General features: G+C 47.6%; 1 long non-coding RNA gene across 2 annotated transcripts; it reads left to right on the top strand.

The window, feature by feature from the left end:
- The first annotated feature begins 522 nt into the window (after positions 1-522).
- On the top strand, positions 523-6,041 carry LOC131918332 (uncharacterized). Of its 2 annotated transcripts, none has more exons than XR_009380953.1 (3): positions 523-1,949; positions 2,146-2,378; positions 4,191-6,041. It is a non-coding gene; the product is annotated as an uncharacterized LOC131918332 (long non-coding RNA). The 2 variants fall into 2 exon arrangements; XR_009380952.1 differs by having other exon boundaries at positions 526-1,839.
- The last annotated feature ends 8,553 nt before the right edge of the window (positions 6,042-14,594 follow it).

Genomic DNA, 14,594 nt, shown 5'->3' with positions numbered 1-14,594 from the left:
ATCAGATATTTACATTATGATTCATAACAGTAGCAAAATTATAGTTATGAAGTAGCAAAGAAATAATGTGATGGTTGGAGTCACCACAGCGTGAGGAACTGTGTTGAAGGCTGAGAACCACTGGTGTGGAGGGTGGAGGTTGATGTGAGGTGTCTCCTTTGATTGCTATCCACGTTATTTTTTGAGATGGGGTCTCTCACTGAACCTGGAACTCATTGATCCAGCTAGATTGGCAGGTCAATAAGCTCCACCCACCTCCACCTTCCAGCACTGGGGTTAAGGGCGGGCATCCCTACACCAGGCTTTCAGAGGAGTGCTGACATCTGAATTCAGGTCCTCAGGCATCTTCCGACTCCCCAGATCTTTTGTTTGTTTGTTTTTGGTTTGGTTTTTTGTTTTTGTTTTTGAGACAGGGTTTCTCAGTGTAGCTCCGACTGTCCTAGAGCTCACTCTGTAGATCAGGCTGGCCTTGAACTCATTGATCCACCTGCTGGGTGCTAGGATTAAAGGTGTGCGCCACCACTTCCAGACTAAATCTATTCTTAAATGGGGTTGTATTTCAGAAAACAAACAGAAAGAGTGGAAATGTCCAGGATGTATCAGCCTCACCTTGCTGATGGGTCTGGAAGAGGTTGATACTACATGCTGGAACCAGACCTGGTCAGTCTGAAGCAGGGTTGTTTGTGGCCCAGCAGGGGATTAAGTCAGAGCTCGAGGCAGCAGTGATAACGGTCTCAGATCCTGGGAGAGACAGGAGAAGATTCCTCTTAACCACTGGGCAAGGCCAGTGTGGCTTCCTGGATGTCATCATGGACAGCTTCCATAATCAAAGCTTTCAAAAGTCTTTTCTAGGGTCTGGGTTGCAAAGATGAGTCCCCTGGAAGAACATTGTCCAACTCACGTCCTGTGTCTCACATAGCCCCTCTCTCCTGCTTCCAGAAGTCTTGTTGAAATTCCATTCACCTCCAAAGGGCTTTGACTGGGATCAAAGACTCCTGTGGACTCAAAGGCATGGTTTGCAAGCCCCTTCCTCTCTGCTTAGAAAGTGTAGAGTGAGCATATGTCTCATCCCCAAAAGCAAATGAAAGCAGGAGAGCGGTGATTAGTGGGACCCCAGCCACACACCCTCTACCCCAGTGAGCCAAGACAACTGCACCAGAGACTTCCTTTGCTTTGGTCAGCCCAGCAACTACTTACATCCGTTATCTTTTTCTGCCAGAGAGTTGAGCTCCGAGGTTGTCTGCACATCGTCCAAGATGCCTCCTAGGCTGCTGCAGACTCAGGACCAGAGGTCTCCAGAGCAGATGTTTATGATGGGGCAGTCATTCCTTACAGTTCTCTCTAAGCCACACCCTTCACAGTTGTCTAGCTCAGGCTCCTCTACAGGGTAGCAGGGCCAGCTTTGGCTCATTTCCACCTTTGGTTCTGCCCAGCCAGGTTCCAAAAGCTTGCCAAGTTGCTGAAGGTCAGCCAGAGACCATATGTACCATGTGGAGGTGAGGCAGGGTAGAGTGTGAGCCAGCATGCTGAGATGACTTTGCAGGTTAAGCTGGGGTCACACACTCCCCTCGGGGCAGGAGGCCTGTCCTGTTGCCAGTTCCCCGATACTACCTGTGCTGGAGGACGAGGTGAGCCACTGAGCTCAGCCCCCGCCCTTGCCAGGCAGCCTAGGGACAGCACTGTTTCTTTCTGAGAGGCCTGGTTGCACAGTATCGTCTACACACATCTTACAGCAAGTCCTTGTTCTGCACCAAGAGGACCCCAGGATTCAGAAAAACAAGGCCAAGAAGCAGCAGGATGGGTCCAGGGTGACTGATGGACAGACTGAAGCCCTACAGAGTATGTGGCTTTGGGATGTGTCCAGCAAACCCACCTTCCTTCCTCCTGGTACCATGCAGGGTGCCACTTCCAGTTTCCTGTCACACACATCCTGAGGGGCCTTGCAGAAGGTAGCTCAACATGGTGGCTGATGTTACTCTTAAAAATGCACCTCCTTGTATCCTGAAGCCTAGGTTCCCAGTTGTTGTAATTCAGGACAGGGACACATCCCTTCCCAAGTCAGCCAATATTAAAGGGCCTGACATCTTGGGAGCTAAAGACTGTCTGTTTCTGGATTGATGTTTACTTCTCTTCTTTTAAACACAGCTTCTCGTGGCCTTGACCGTGCAGACCATCCCTTTGAGAGGTAGATGAAAAGCTGTCGTCATTGCTCCTTCTCCCTGGGAACACAAGCGAACAGATCCATGCATCAACCCCCACTTAGCAACAGCCAGCTCGAGTCCTATAATTACCAGCATGACAGGGTCTGTCCCAGCTGGAGCCAGATGGGAACTATGCTGTGAGAGCCTCTAATTACACATCTCTGCCAGGAGAACCAGGTGGGTGCAGGTCATAATGACTTCCAGAGGGGAGCCAGGATCACCCACTGAGGCAATACAGCCCTAATACACAAGGTGGCAACACACAGTTTCTGGGACCCCACAGAGCTGGGTCCCCATGGTCAAGAGGAGACACAGAGGTCTGTTCAGACCACAGCAGCCTGGAAGCTGAGTCTCTTCTCTCAGTGAAGACACAGGGGTTATATATCAGACGTTCACGCAGGAATCACTCCTAAAGGGGGAAACAGGTCAGTGGGACCTGGGACCACGTTTCCTAAGTGACAGTTGACTAATGTAAGTGTATGCACACATGCAACACAAATGCACACATATGCCTCATCACTCACCCACTGCAAACTGGGTACTTACATATGCAAGTGTTAGCCTGTTGCTGCGTGCAGCCACGAGCCTAAGTGTAGAAAAGAACCTTAAAAGAACTTCTATGTCTGGTCCAAGTCACATGACCAGTGAAGAAAGGAGACAACCCCATAGCCAGTATAACCACCATACTACACAGCCCCTAAGAGTCCTTCATGTCTAGCTCTAGATAAGATTGTTAGTTCAGGTTTCACAGTGGGACAAAGAAAAGCCTGACAACGTGACATGGTCTTTCCCTCTGCCCCATGCTTCAGGCCTGAAATAACCTACACAGAGCAAATTAAGCATCTGCCCCCCTAATGTGGCTACCGTCACAGGACCCAAGGCTGGGTGGGGCAAGTCATTTCCCTAGAACCAGAGTTCCAAAGCCACCGTCTTGTCCTGGGAGGTGGTATTTTGAAATCTCTGATAGTGTGTTTCTCTGCCAATGCAATAACCTAAATCAAGCCACATTAAAAAAAAAAAAATCCAGATTTACTGAGCAAAGCATTCCTGGGTGATCTCAGGGGAAGAAGAAATCACGTGGCAGGTTTATGGCCCAGACCTTAAATACCCTGTAGGCGAGGTCTTGAGTAGCTCTGGGGGAGGAGCTTCTGCTTGGTGGGTTTCCTGAGGGTGGGGTCTGGAATGAGCAGCGGGGTGGGGGTGGGGGGGGCGCCGAAGGAGGGTTCCCAGCTAAACTGAAGGCAGCGCACAAACTTGAAGAATGGAGTTTTGGATTCCCTGAAATTTGTAAAAACAGGGCTTTTCCCTGCTGACACTTTTGGAGGCAGGATCACAGCGGCCAGTGAGTGGCATGTACCTGCGGTGCCCACTACTTAGGAGGTTTAGGTGGGAGAATCATCTGAGCCTGGAGGTTGAACCCCAGGAAACATAATAGGAGGGCAGACCTGAGTCCTTCTATGTGGATGCACAACCCACCAGCTGATGAATTTATCTGTTTCTTCCTTAACCTGTCTGCTTTGCAAAGATCCTGCCAAAGATGCTGGGATAATAGACATGAAGGAGAACACTACCTTCCCTGCACAGGAATGTTCTAGCTTTGACTGGGAAACAAGGAAATTGTGCCCTAGTGACCAGCTGTGCACTGAACCAGAACCTCAGGGTAGATGATGGAGGATGGCGGGCAGGAGACAGCCTGCTGCTTGCTTTCTTCTCTCCTCTGCTACCCAGCCTCCCACTGCCTCCACGGGACCTTTCCTGTCTCATTCCCCACACTGACTGACAGTCTTAGTTAGGGTTGCTACTGCTGCGATGAAACACCGTGACCAAACAGCAAGTTGGGGAGGAAAGGATTTATTTGGCTTACCCTTCCACAGCACTGTTCATCATCGAAGGAAGTCAGGACAGGAACTCAAACAGGGCAGGAACCTGGAGGCCATGGAGGAGTGATGCTAACTGGTTTGCTCAGCCTGCTTTTTTTTTTTTTTATAGAACCCAGGACCGCCAGCCCAGGAATGGCAACACCCACAATGGACTGGACCTTCCCCATCAATCTCTAATTAAGAAAATGCCTTACAGCTGGGTTTTATGGAGATCTTTTTTCAATTGAGGTTCCTTTCTCAATTATCCTAAATTGAGTTGACCTTCAGATAATTCTAGTCTCTGTGTCAAGTTGACATAAGACTAGCCGGCTTGCTGGGGTTTGATGGAAAGCTGGTTCCCGGGAGGACCCATGAAACTACCTGGCTAGGGAAACACTTGACACTTTCCTCAGTGGCATGTTGTTGTAGCTGGGTTGTCCTCACCCAAGAGAAGGAGGCCAGGACGAACTCTTTACGAAGGGCACACACTCGTGACAACATGACTACAAGTCTAGAGGCAGACCTGAGCTGAGTGAGCAGAGACTTTATGCAGGTCAAAAACCATGTGTGTTACATCCTGTTGACGCAGTGGTGGCTGTTAGGAAGCAGGACATGAACTTTAAATAAGAACGGGGCACAGTTGTGTCCCCACGGTGTTTCGGTTAGACTGGGGAGTAGAGTGGTTACAGAAACAGAGGATGCAGGTTAGCATAAGTTCCTGTAAGTACTGTATGTGCCTGAGGGTCAGGCTGACCTCAGGTGATTTAGCAAATATGCTGTTCTCACTTCAGCATTCTCAGCTGACCTGCAGCCTTTGGAGAAGGCTCCATCATTAGGTGGGACCTTGGGAGCCTTAGCGGCACCTCCCTGATCTCTGGCTTCTCATTCTAAATAAAGCTGCGCCAGGAATGCAGGCAACAAGGCGGGGAAGGCTGCTAGCCTCCGGCAGGTGTGTTGTCTGCACATCTGGCCTGGCTTGATGTGGAATATCCCTTACAGGCTGCTGGGTGTGAACATTTAGTCCCCAGCCAGTGGTGGTATCGAGGAAACTTATGAAATCTTTGGGAGGCGGGGTCTGGCTGGGAGAAGTTTGACAGGCCAGCCCCACTATCTGTTTATTCTCTGCTTCCTGACTTTGGATATAATGAGAGCAGTTGCCCGTGCCATGACTATGCCATCATGGTGTCTGGTAACCAGGAACACTGCTTCAAAAGAAACCTTACTACCAGGCTTTCCTCACAGCACTGGGGGAAAGTCGCTGCGGCAGCTCCTTAGAGATCAGCATCTCCCGATGAAAAGGCAAAGTCTCTCACACCCACGCTACCACCTGCAATCCCAGAAGAGGCATGAAGGCCAGCCAGGCCCTGGTTCTTCTTGCCAAACCACAAGAACCACCAAGTGGGAGCCAGGGGGTTTATCCAGGGCCTGAGAAAGTTGAGGGGGAGATGCTGTGCAGTGAGATTCTGGGCTGCCTGCCACACTGCAGAGGTGCAGGGGCCAAGCACGGGAATGTTCATTGTCTGAGATTCCTGTTGGGCCGGTTGAGCTTGGCACCTGCCTCCTCCTCACCCCTGGTCCTCCTGGGATCAAGGTCATCCTGAGAATGAGAAACTAGAGCAAGCACCCCAGAATCTTGAAAACAGCCATGCCCTGGGGAAGTCAGGCATTCAGAGGGGATGGAATGGCATCTCCCTGGCACCTATTGGAGCTGGATAGGTGGCTTAACGAAATATCAGCACAAAGGTGGCCAGGTGTGCCTCACCAGCATGGTCACACCCCTCAGAGACCACACCAGGCTTTGTGTTCAACCCCCACGTACCTCCCTGCAGTGGTTTCCTTCTGGTTACCCCCTCCCCCTGTCCCACTTCACACTGGAACCTGTGGGATGCCCTGCCCCCAAAGCTGTGACATACCATCCACAAGAAGTTGGCCATTCTGATCTTCGTTTAGACACGTCCACATAAAAACACAGCTGGTTCCTCTTGTCCACAAAAAAAATCATCTTAAAGGGAGTGAGAGTTTATTTCAGAGTCATTTTGAGTGACCATGGCCCCGGGAACACAGATTTAGGTTACTCCAAGTTCCCCGTTCCAAAGTGGAAGCAGTTTCGTAAGTTTTACGGAACAAAGAAAGTCATAAATCAAAACAAGTTTAAAGTACGTTGGTGGCTACATCAGAGGCAGGTACAGTGAGATGAGGGAACTTTTCTATAAGCCTCTGATACTATCTGAGCTTTTGGGTTAGTGGAAGCTAGGGATCTTCTAAAGTTAATAGATTCAAAAGATGTTTTTCTACTAGTCACAAGATGTTAGTTCCAGAGCTAGGTGAGAAATAGCTGTTCTGATCTAGAACTAGAAAAGACAGCTAGCCACTGGGCCTGCAGCAGTCCATCCTCTCCACAGCACTGCAGCTCTGTCGGTCAGTCGGTCAGTCGGTCAGTCGGTCAGTCGGTGTCTGCAGACACAGCTTCCTTCTGTGATACTGGGTGGACAACTGAGGGGGGCCCTGCAGGGGTCCAGGCAGGGAAGCTAACAGCCAAGAGGTGAGAGTAAAAACCTGGTGCAGACTAACTTCATCAACCCAGATCAGACTTGGGTCGTCTGATGCCAGGCAGTTCATTGCCAGCATGGTTAAATCACAGTACAATTTGGGAAAAAGTTTCCAGGCAACCATCAGTCCACTCAGTCCCATTCCAGGTGCACAATAAAGCTTAAGGTGTGACTACATAAAAACTACCTTGTAAAGTGCTTGTGACCATGAGGGTGGGGTCTATAGCTAAAAGGCCTAGAATCTAGTGTGATCTCAGATAGCATAGCAGTCAGCAGGCCACAAAGCCCCTGTGACATAAACCCTGCTGATGGGTTTAACTGGGAGCTTAAGATAAGGATCTAGGCAGGGAGAGTCTAGGATAAACATTTTAGGCGGTCTGCCTCTATAGCAAAGAGTGGATGAGGTCTGTGTCCACAGATAGGAAAAAGGTCACCAGGTCATTAACAATATCTACTCCCAGCTTCTGGGTAGAAGGGGAGGAGAAGCCCCTTCCAGTTTCACATTCCTGGTTTCCTAGTGCTCTATGGGGACAAGAGCCTTTGTGCCCCCAACAAAGGAAGAGAGTTCATGGCATTCCAATACATGTAGTGTTATGGGGGTATCCACCAAAGAGGACTACTCAGACATGGGTTTAAGCCAGTAGAAAGTCTTTATTTTTTCTACTTTGGGTGTTCAGGATCCCAGTGTAGCCCTGAGTCTTTCTCAGAGTGAGCTTTTAAGCACAAAAACCATATCCTGGGTTGATATACCTCAGTTAACAAGAGCAATTAGCCGGAAGCAGAACTACAGAAGCCAAAAAACAAGGTTAGTGCATTCAGAGACTTTCCCAGAACTATGGTGAATTGCAAACCTAATTAGTCATATCGATAAAAATACCCAGAGTCAGATATTGAGGGTGAAGGCTGAAAGATCAGAGAAGCAGAGCAGCAGCCACTAGAAACTTTTTACCTCTACAAATCCTCAGACCAAATGGGTGGCTGAGATCCTGTCTCCACCACCCTTATATTCATGTCTCCACCTTCCTGGTGCTGGGATTAAAGGTGTGCACCACCACCACCACCACCACCACCACCACCACCACCACCTGGCTCTGTTTCTCTTTTAGATTGGTTCAATCTCGTGTAGCCCAGGGTGGCCTTGAACTCCTGATCTTCCTGCTTCCTCCTCTCAAGTTCGGGGATTAAAGGTGTGTGCCGCCACTGCCTGGCCTCTATGGTTAACTAGTGGTTAACTCCACCCTTTGATCTCCAGGCAAGCTTTATTTGTCAGAACACAAACAAAATATCACACAACACTATGGGCTTTCATGGATTAGGTCTCTGTTTTTGTTTTGACAGGCGGTGCTGTCGACATGCTGAGTTTTATGGCCTGAATGGTACCTCCATCTTGGAGTCAGTTGTGCAGAGGTCTGGGAGCCTACTGAGGTCTGGGGAACTGTTATAGTATGTAACAATCTTGCCCATGTGCAGCCAGCCCTCCATTGCCCTTCCTGGCCTTTTTCCCTCCCTCATTCCCACCTCTAATGGTCCCACTCACACTTTCCCATAAGCCTCCCATGATAGCTACTCCTTGATTTTGCTTAACAGGATGACCTCCAAACACCACTCATTCCTCTTTGTGGCTTAATAAAACTCCACTTGTAAGAGACCACATTTTCACTATCCATTCTTTCACTGCTGATATCCAGGCTGATTCTACAATTTGGCTGGTGTGAACCAGTGCATTGATAGACATGGGTATGCTGGTGTCTGGGTGTCTCTATGGAAAACTCACGTTGACTCCTCTGGGTATATTCTCAGAACTGCTGTAGCTGGACTATGCGGTTGTTCAGATTTTAGTCCTTCAGACACCAGCATCTTGTCCCCGCTGTGGCCCCTCTCTCACACCAGGGTGTTTATGGTCCTTTCCCTTCATCCTTGATAACACTTGTTTGTTTTCTTGTTGGTCGTAGCCATTCTGACTGGCTGTCTAGATAGACTCTAGATGTTACTTTGACTTCATTTCCCCATTTCTAAAGACGTTGGACCCCTTCATGCATTTATGACTTCTTTTGAAAAGTGTTTGATTTGGCCATTTGTAGATTGAATAGTTTGTCCTTTTGGTGTTTAATTATTTAGCTCTTTATGTATTAACCCCTGCCACATGAATTCTTCAATTCTATTGGCCATCTCTTTACTCCAATGTTTTGTTTACTGTGCAGAAGCTTTTCAATTTCACGCAGCCCCATTTGCTAAGGAATTCTGTGATTTCCTTAGCTATTTGAGTTCTCCTCAAAAACTCATTGCTTATGCCCAGATCGTGAAATGCTTCCCCTCTACTTTCTTGTAGGAGTTTGCTTCAGATTTACATGAAGGTGTTTGATACATTTTGAATTGATGCTGCACAAGGTGAGGAATGGACATAGAATGTTATTCCTCTCCCTGTGAATTCTTCCAAATCACTTGAAAAAGCTGTCTTATTCCCAATGTCTGTTTTTGCCATCTTTGCCAAGAATCGGATGGCTCCTTTTCTGTAGATTTAGTTCAGGGTCCTCTTTTCTATTCCAATGGTCTACATACACGTCTGTTTCTGTGTTGGTGCCATGCTGGTTTTGTTACTGTAGTTCCATAATATAATTTAAAATCAGGAATTAAGTTTCCTCCAATAGTATTGTTTTGCACAGGATTGTTTTGACTATTTAGGGTCATTTGGTTTTTGTTTTAATTTTATGGTTTTTGTTTTGTTTTTCTAGTTTCCTGAAGAATTTCATTAAAATTCTGATGAAAGATTGCATTGAAATTGAAGATTGCCTTTTGGTAACATAACTATTTTCACTGTTAATTCTGCCAATCCATGAGCATGAGAAGTCTTTCCATATTAGAGGATGTTCATTTTCTCTCCTTTGTGTTTTCCCTGTTAGAGGTCTTCCATGTCCTTGGTCATGCTTGTTCCTAGATTTTATTTTGATAATATTGTTAAAGGGATTGTTTTTCTGACTTTCTAGTGAATTTTTTTATTTGCAAATAAAGAGGTTTTTTTTGTTTTTTGTTTTGCATCTTGCTGCTTTGTGGACAGTGTTTATGAGATCTCAGAGCCTGGCAAAGTCTCTGTGGTCTCCAAGTAGAAGACTGGACAATAAGGTTCATTCTACCTGTGTCTCTCTTATTCCCTTCTCTTGCTTTATGGCTCTAGCTAAGAATTCAAGCAAAGTATTGAATGAGAGTGGAGAGAGTGGACACCCTTTTCCCATTCCAGATTAGGGAGAAAATGCTTCTACTTCCTCCCACTCAGTGTGATATTACCCTGTAAGTTTGTCATATGCAAGCTCTATCATGTTTATTCTGTGTGATTCTCCTGGTCCTAGGTTCTCACACGTGTTCTGTCCAATTCTGATGAAGACATTGTGTTCCCTTTGCTCTTGGACACTGTGTTCCTCTTTAAGATTCATGTCACGAGTCTTCCTTTTGATTTGGACCCAAGTGAAATGCTCTGAGGCTTGGAAAAAAACATCAGCAAATATGTAAGCTGAGCACGGTCAGGTTGGGGTGGGCATAATATGATTGTTTCCAAGCCTCTCAAACTACAGAGCATTTCTTTATGTTACCAAAAGCAAGACTTGCCCTGGACAGAAATACAGGTGGCTCTTGGGGCTGTTGGTGTGAGATGCTCTGCCCTGGCCAACTGTGGCTGGCATGACATAGCTGTCACCACAGCTGAGTGCCTTGCAGAAGGATCTGTGCTCCCCACCGCTCTGGAGGTCAAGATCAACTGACAGATTGGTGGCCCAGCTGTGAGGAGGACTCTTCTCAGGGTTGCACATAGTCAGAAGTTTTCCTGTGTCCCACCTGGTCCTGCAGCTGCTCAGACCCAAGCAAACACACAGAGGCTTGTACTAATTATGAACTGGATCGCCTATGGCTCAAGCTTCTTGCTAGCTAGGTCCTATATCTTAAATTAACCCATTTTTATTAATTTATAAGTTGCCACATGGCCGTGGCATTACTGGTCTGCTGGCATCTTGCTGCTCCTTGGGCAGTGGCTGGTGTCTGTCTCCCTCTCCTCTCCTTTCTTCTCTCTGTATATCTGCTTGTATTTCCTGCCTGCCTCTAAGCTGCCTTGTCATAGGCCAGTGCAAGCTTTATTCATTAACCAATCAGAACAACAGATATTCACAGCATACAGAAGGATATCCCACAGCAGCTGCAGACTTCTGTTTTCTCACTGTGTCCTCACAGAGCAAAGTGACCCCTCTGAGACCCCCTTTATAAGGGCATGGCTCCCTTGAAGGCTTCACCCACTTGACATAGTCCTTCCTGTGGTGGTCTGAATGAGAATGGTCCCCATGAGCTCATAGATTTGAATGCTTGGTCACCAGGGAGTGGCACTATTTGAAAGGATTAGGAGGTGTGGCCTTGTTGGAAAAAGTGTGTCACTGGAGGAGGCCTTTGAGGTTCCAAATGCTCAAGGCAAGCCTAGTGTCTCTCTCTTCCTGCTGCTTACAGATCCAGATGTAGAACTCTCTGCTACTTCTCCAGCACCATGTCTGCCTGCCTGCTGCCATGTTCCCTGCCATAAACCCCTGAAACTGTAAGCAAGCCCCAGCGAAATGCTTTATTTTGTAAGAGTTGCCATGGTTATGATATCTCTTCACAGCAATAGAACACTGACTAAGACACTCCCCAGACCCTGAGCTTCCAAATTCTCACCCTGGGAGTCAGGATTTCAGCATGAATTTGAGGCACACAAGCAGACAAACTGGCTGGAAGTTTGACTCTCTGGCTGTCTCCAGGCTGTATCTCTTAACCAAAGCAGAATGAGGGCCACTTTGCAGCCTCTGGGAAGGATGATGAGAAGAGAAGCAGATTTCTTTCCTGGAAAAATAGGGCTGAGCAAGTAGGACTAAGACTTTGCTTCAGTCTGTGGATCTAGGACGAGCTGCTTCAGATCCTAAGTCACCTGAGATAGTTTACTGCTGTGGATATCACTCTGTATAAATAAAACGCTGATTGGCCAGTAGCCAGGCAGGAAGTATAGGCGGGACAAGCAGAGAAGAGAATTCTGGGAACAGGAAGGCTGAGGCGGAGAGACACTGCCAGCTGCCGCCATGATAAGAAGCAGATGTTAAGATACAGGTAAGCCACGAGCTACGTGGCAACTTATAGATGAATAGAAATGGGTTGATTTAAGATATAAGAACAGTTAGCAAGAAGCCTGCCACGGCCATACAGTTTATAAGCAATGTAAGTCTCTGTGTGTTTACTCGGTTGGGTCTGAGCAGCTGTGGGACTGGCAGGTGAGAGAGATTTGTCCTGACTGTGGGTCAGGCAGGACCAGGAAAACTTTAGCTACAGTTTACATAGCAAGTGTGGGAAAAATGTCAATCCGCAATAAAGTCAACCTGACTGAGAACAAAGATAATTCTATCTCTTTGGGGTTAATACTGACTGTGACTTGGAAAAACATAGATTCAAACAGTTTTGGAAATACGCCCTGGGCTTTCTCAAAGTGGCAGCTGCCTTCATAGCTTTAAGCCACAAAGGGGTGTAGGTATTACATGACCTATTTATCAGTCAGGGGTCATGATGTACTGAAAATGCCAAGCCGTCCTCTCAGCCTGTGTGTGGATACCTCTCTGGGCAGCTTGGAGATGGCATCTGTAAAATGTAAGGTCAGCAGAGGCCAACAGTGTTTCAGGAAGTTGTGGTCTGGCCCAGGCTCAAGGTCCCCCCTTGCACTGGAGTGACTGGGTATCTGAAGTCCAGTTCAGAAGGTCAGCTGGGAGTTGTATTTGAAGTCCTCCCAGCAAAGGCCTCTTGATTCTACTCGATGTGTGTTGAGTCGATTCCACTCTATTCTGTGTTTGTTTTTTTTCTTTTTTCCCTTGACAAATACGAACAAGGACAAACTGATGAAAGGTAAGAGCTGGATGGTCAGGCTGTTTACACGGACTTTCCTGTTGTTGGTTCATCTCTGTAGCAGGTTGCAGTTCCCCTTCCGGGTTAGGAAGTGCAGCGGCTGGGACAACCTAACGGGAAATTTATACTGTTTGCTCAGGCAGATGGGAAGTGTATACACTGGGAACGTGACTGCTCCAAGGTATGGTTAAGCGGAAGGTTTTTATTATAGATATCAGGGAGAGAACCATCGAAGGCACCGGGAAGAATCCAGAGCAGAGAGAGAACGTAGTAGACTGAACATGGCCAGCAGTCTAGACTTGGCTACGAGGGGAGAAAGAGAAGGGAAGAGACAAGAGATAGCTAAGAGAGAAAGAGACAGCTAAGAGAGAGGTCAAGAGAGGAAAAAAGAGAGCAGCCAAAAGAGCGGGATTATAAAAAGAACGAGAAGCTGGAAGGAGGGAGGCTTCCAGAGTGAGGGGCTGGGTGAAGAGCCAGGATGGCCACATGGACTCTGAAATGTGTGACAGGTACGTGTGATACTGAGGAGCCTGGAGACCAGCATACACTTTGGTATGCTAACGGACACCATAGACAGCCATTCATCCCTTCTGCCAGAGATAAGGAAATGGCTTCACAAACTCCTCAGGAGCGCTGGCTTTTGTCTAACTACCGGGATTTGAACCTGACAAAGAGGAGCAGAGATCTCACCCTGGTGTGCTGTTTCAGTGGCCACCAGCTGAAAACAAGTCCTTGTGTCAGGGTGGCACACACTCAGGTGGTATATGCCAGTCCTTCAGTGACAGTGCACTCACAGCACAGTGCTGCGTCTGTTCTCACTGCAACGTGTGTGAGCAACCAGAAGTCAGGAGGTAAACAGCCGGGGTTGGTGCATGGGCTCCCAGGGGTCACCGAGCACAAGGCCTCCTCTTCTCTTGTCCTAGGATCCTGTGCAATTGTAGCATAGTTTTTCCTGTCTTCCCATGTGTTTGCAAACTTTTCTTAGAATGCTGTTGCAGGTATTTCTCTTCCATTTCCAAGTTTCAGAAAGGAAAAAAAAAAAGAAAAGAAAAAAGAAAACAACAACAAAAACAAAAACAAAACAAATCCTACTAGTGCCTGCTCTAGAATTTGGCTTGTCAATGACGAGGAAGAATTTAGACCGTCCATCTCCAAGAAGAAAAGGACTTGGTGGCCACCAGGAAACTCTCTCTGGGGACAAGGGCTTCAGCTTATGAACAGAGGCACCTGAGGGAGTCTCTGTGTTGTGCTGACATGGCTTTGTTGGGGACAGTGAATTACTCTGCCCAGGTTAGAGTGTAGAGGCTGTGGGATGGCCTCCACAGTGCATGCGGAACATTTGTGTGATAGTCCTTCCTTCCTTCCTTCTGTCTGTCCCTTCTTCCTCCCTCCCTCCCTTCCTTTTTCTCTTCCCTCCCTCCTACCCCCCACCCCCTCCCTTTTTCTTTCTCCTGCTAAGGATTGAGTCCAGGGCTTTGTACCCACTAGACAAGTGCTCCACCACTGAACTCTATCCCAAGCCCTCCTTTTCAATTTTTTAATTTTGAGTCGGAATCTCAACAAATTGCCCAGGCTGGCCTTGAACTCACTCTGTAGCTTAGGCAGGCCTTGAACTTGCAGTCCTCCTGCCTTAGCCTCCCCAGTATTTGGGATTATGGGTATGCAACACCATGCCTCAGCTTTTCTTCATTTCTGTTTCACGTGTGAACAGGATTACAAAATGACCCAAACAAGTCCTACCTGTTGTGGAATCTTATTTTAAGGTGTGCTGCTTTTCTTTATGTTGCACTGTGTAACTCTGTGAAGTTGTGTCACTGTGCCTGTCTAAAACGCCTGATGGCCTAATAAAGAACTGAACAGTCAAGAGTGAGGCAGGAGAAGGGACAGGCGGGGCTGGCAGGCGGAGAGTATAAATAGGAGAAATCTGGGAAGAGGAAAAAAAGGGAAGAAGGAGCCAGAGAAGGAGGAGGACATCAGAGGCCAGCCACCCAGCTACACAGCCAGCCACGGGGTAAGAGTAAGATTTACAGAAGTAAGAGAACAGGAAAAGCCCAGAGGCAAACGTCACATGGGCTAATTTCTGCTAAGGT

The sequence above is a fragment of the Peromyscus eremicus genome, chromosome 8b, assembly GCF_949786415.1.
Source record: "Peromyscus eremicus chromosome 8b, PerEre_H2_v1, whole genome shotgun sequence".
NCBI classification, from domain to species: Eukaryota; Metazoa; Chordata; class Mammalia; order Rodentia; family Cricetidae; genus Peromyscus; species Peromyscus eremicus.
The sequence above is the reverse complement of the archived record's forward strand: the minus strand, read 5'-3'. Positions and strand labels throughout refer to the sequence as shown.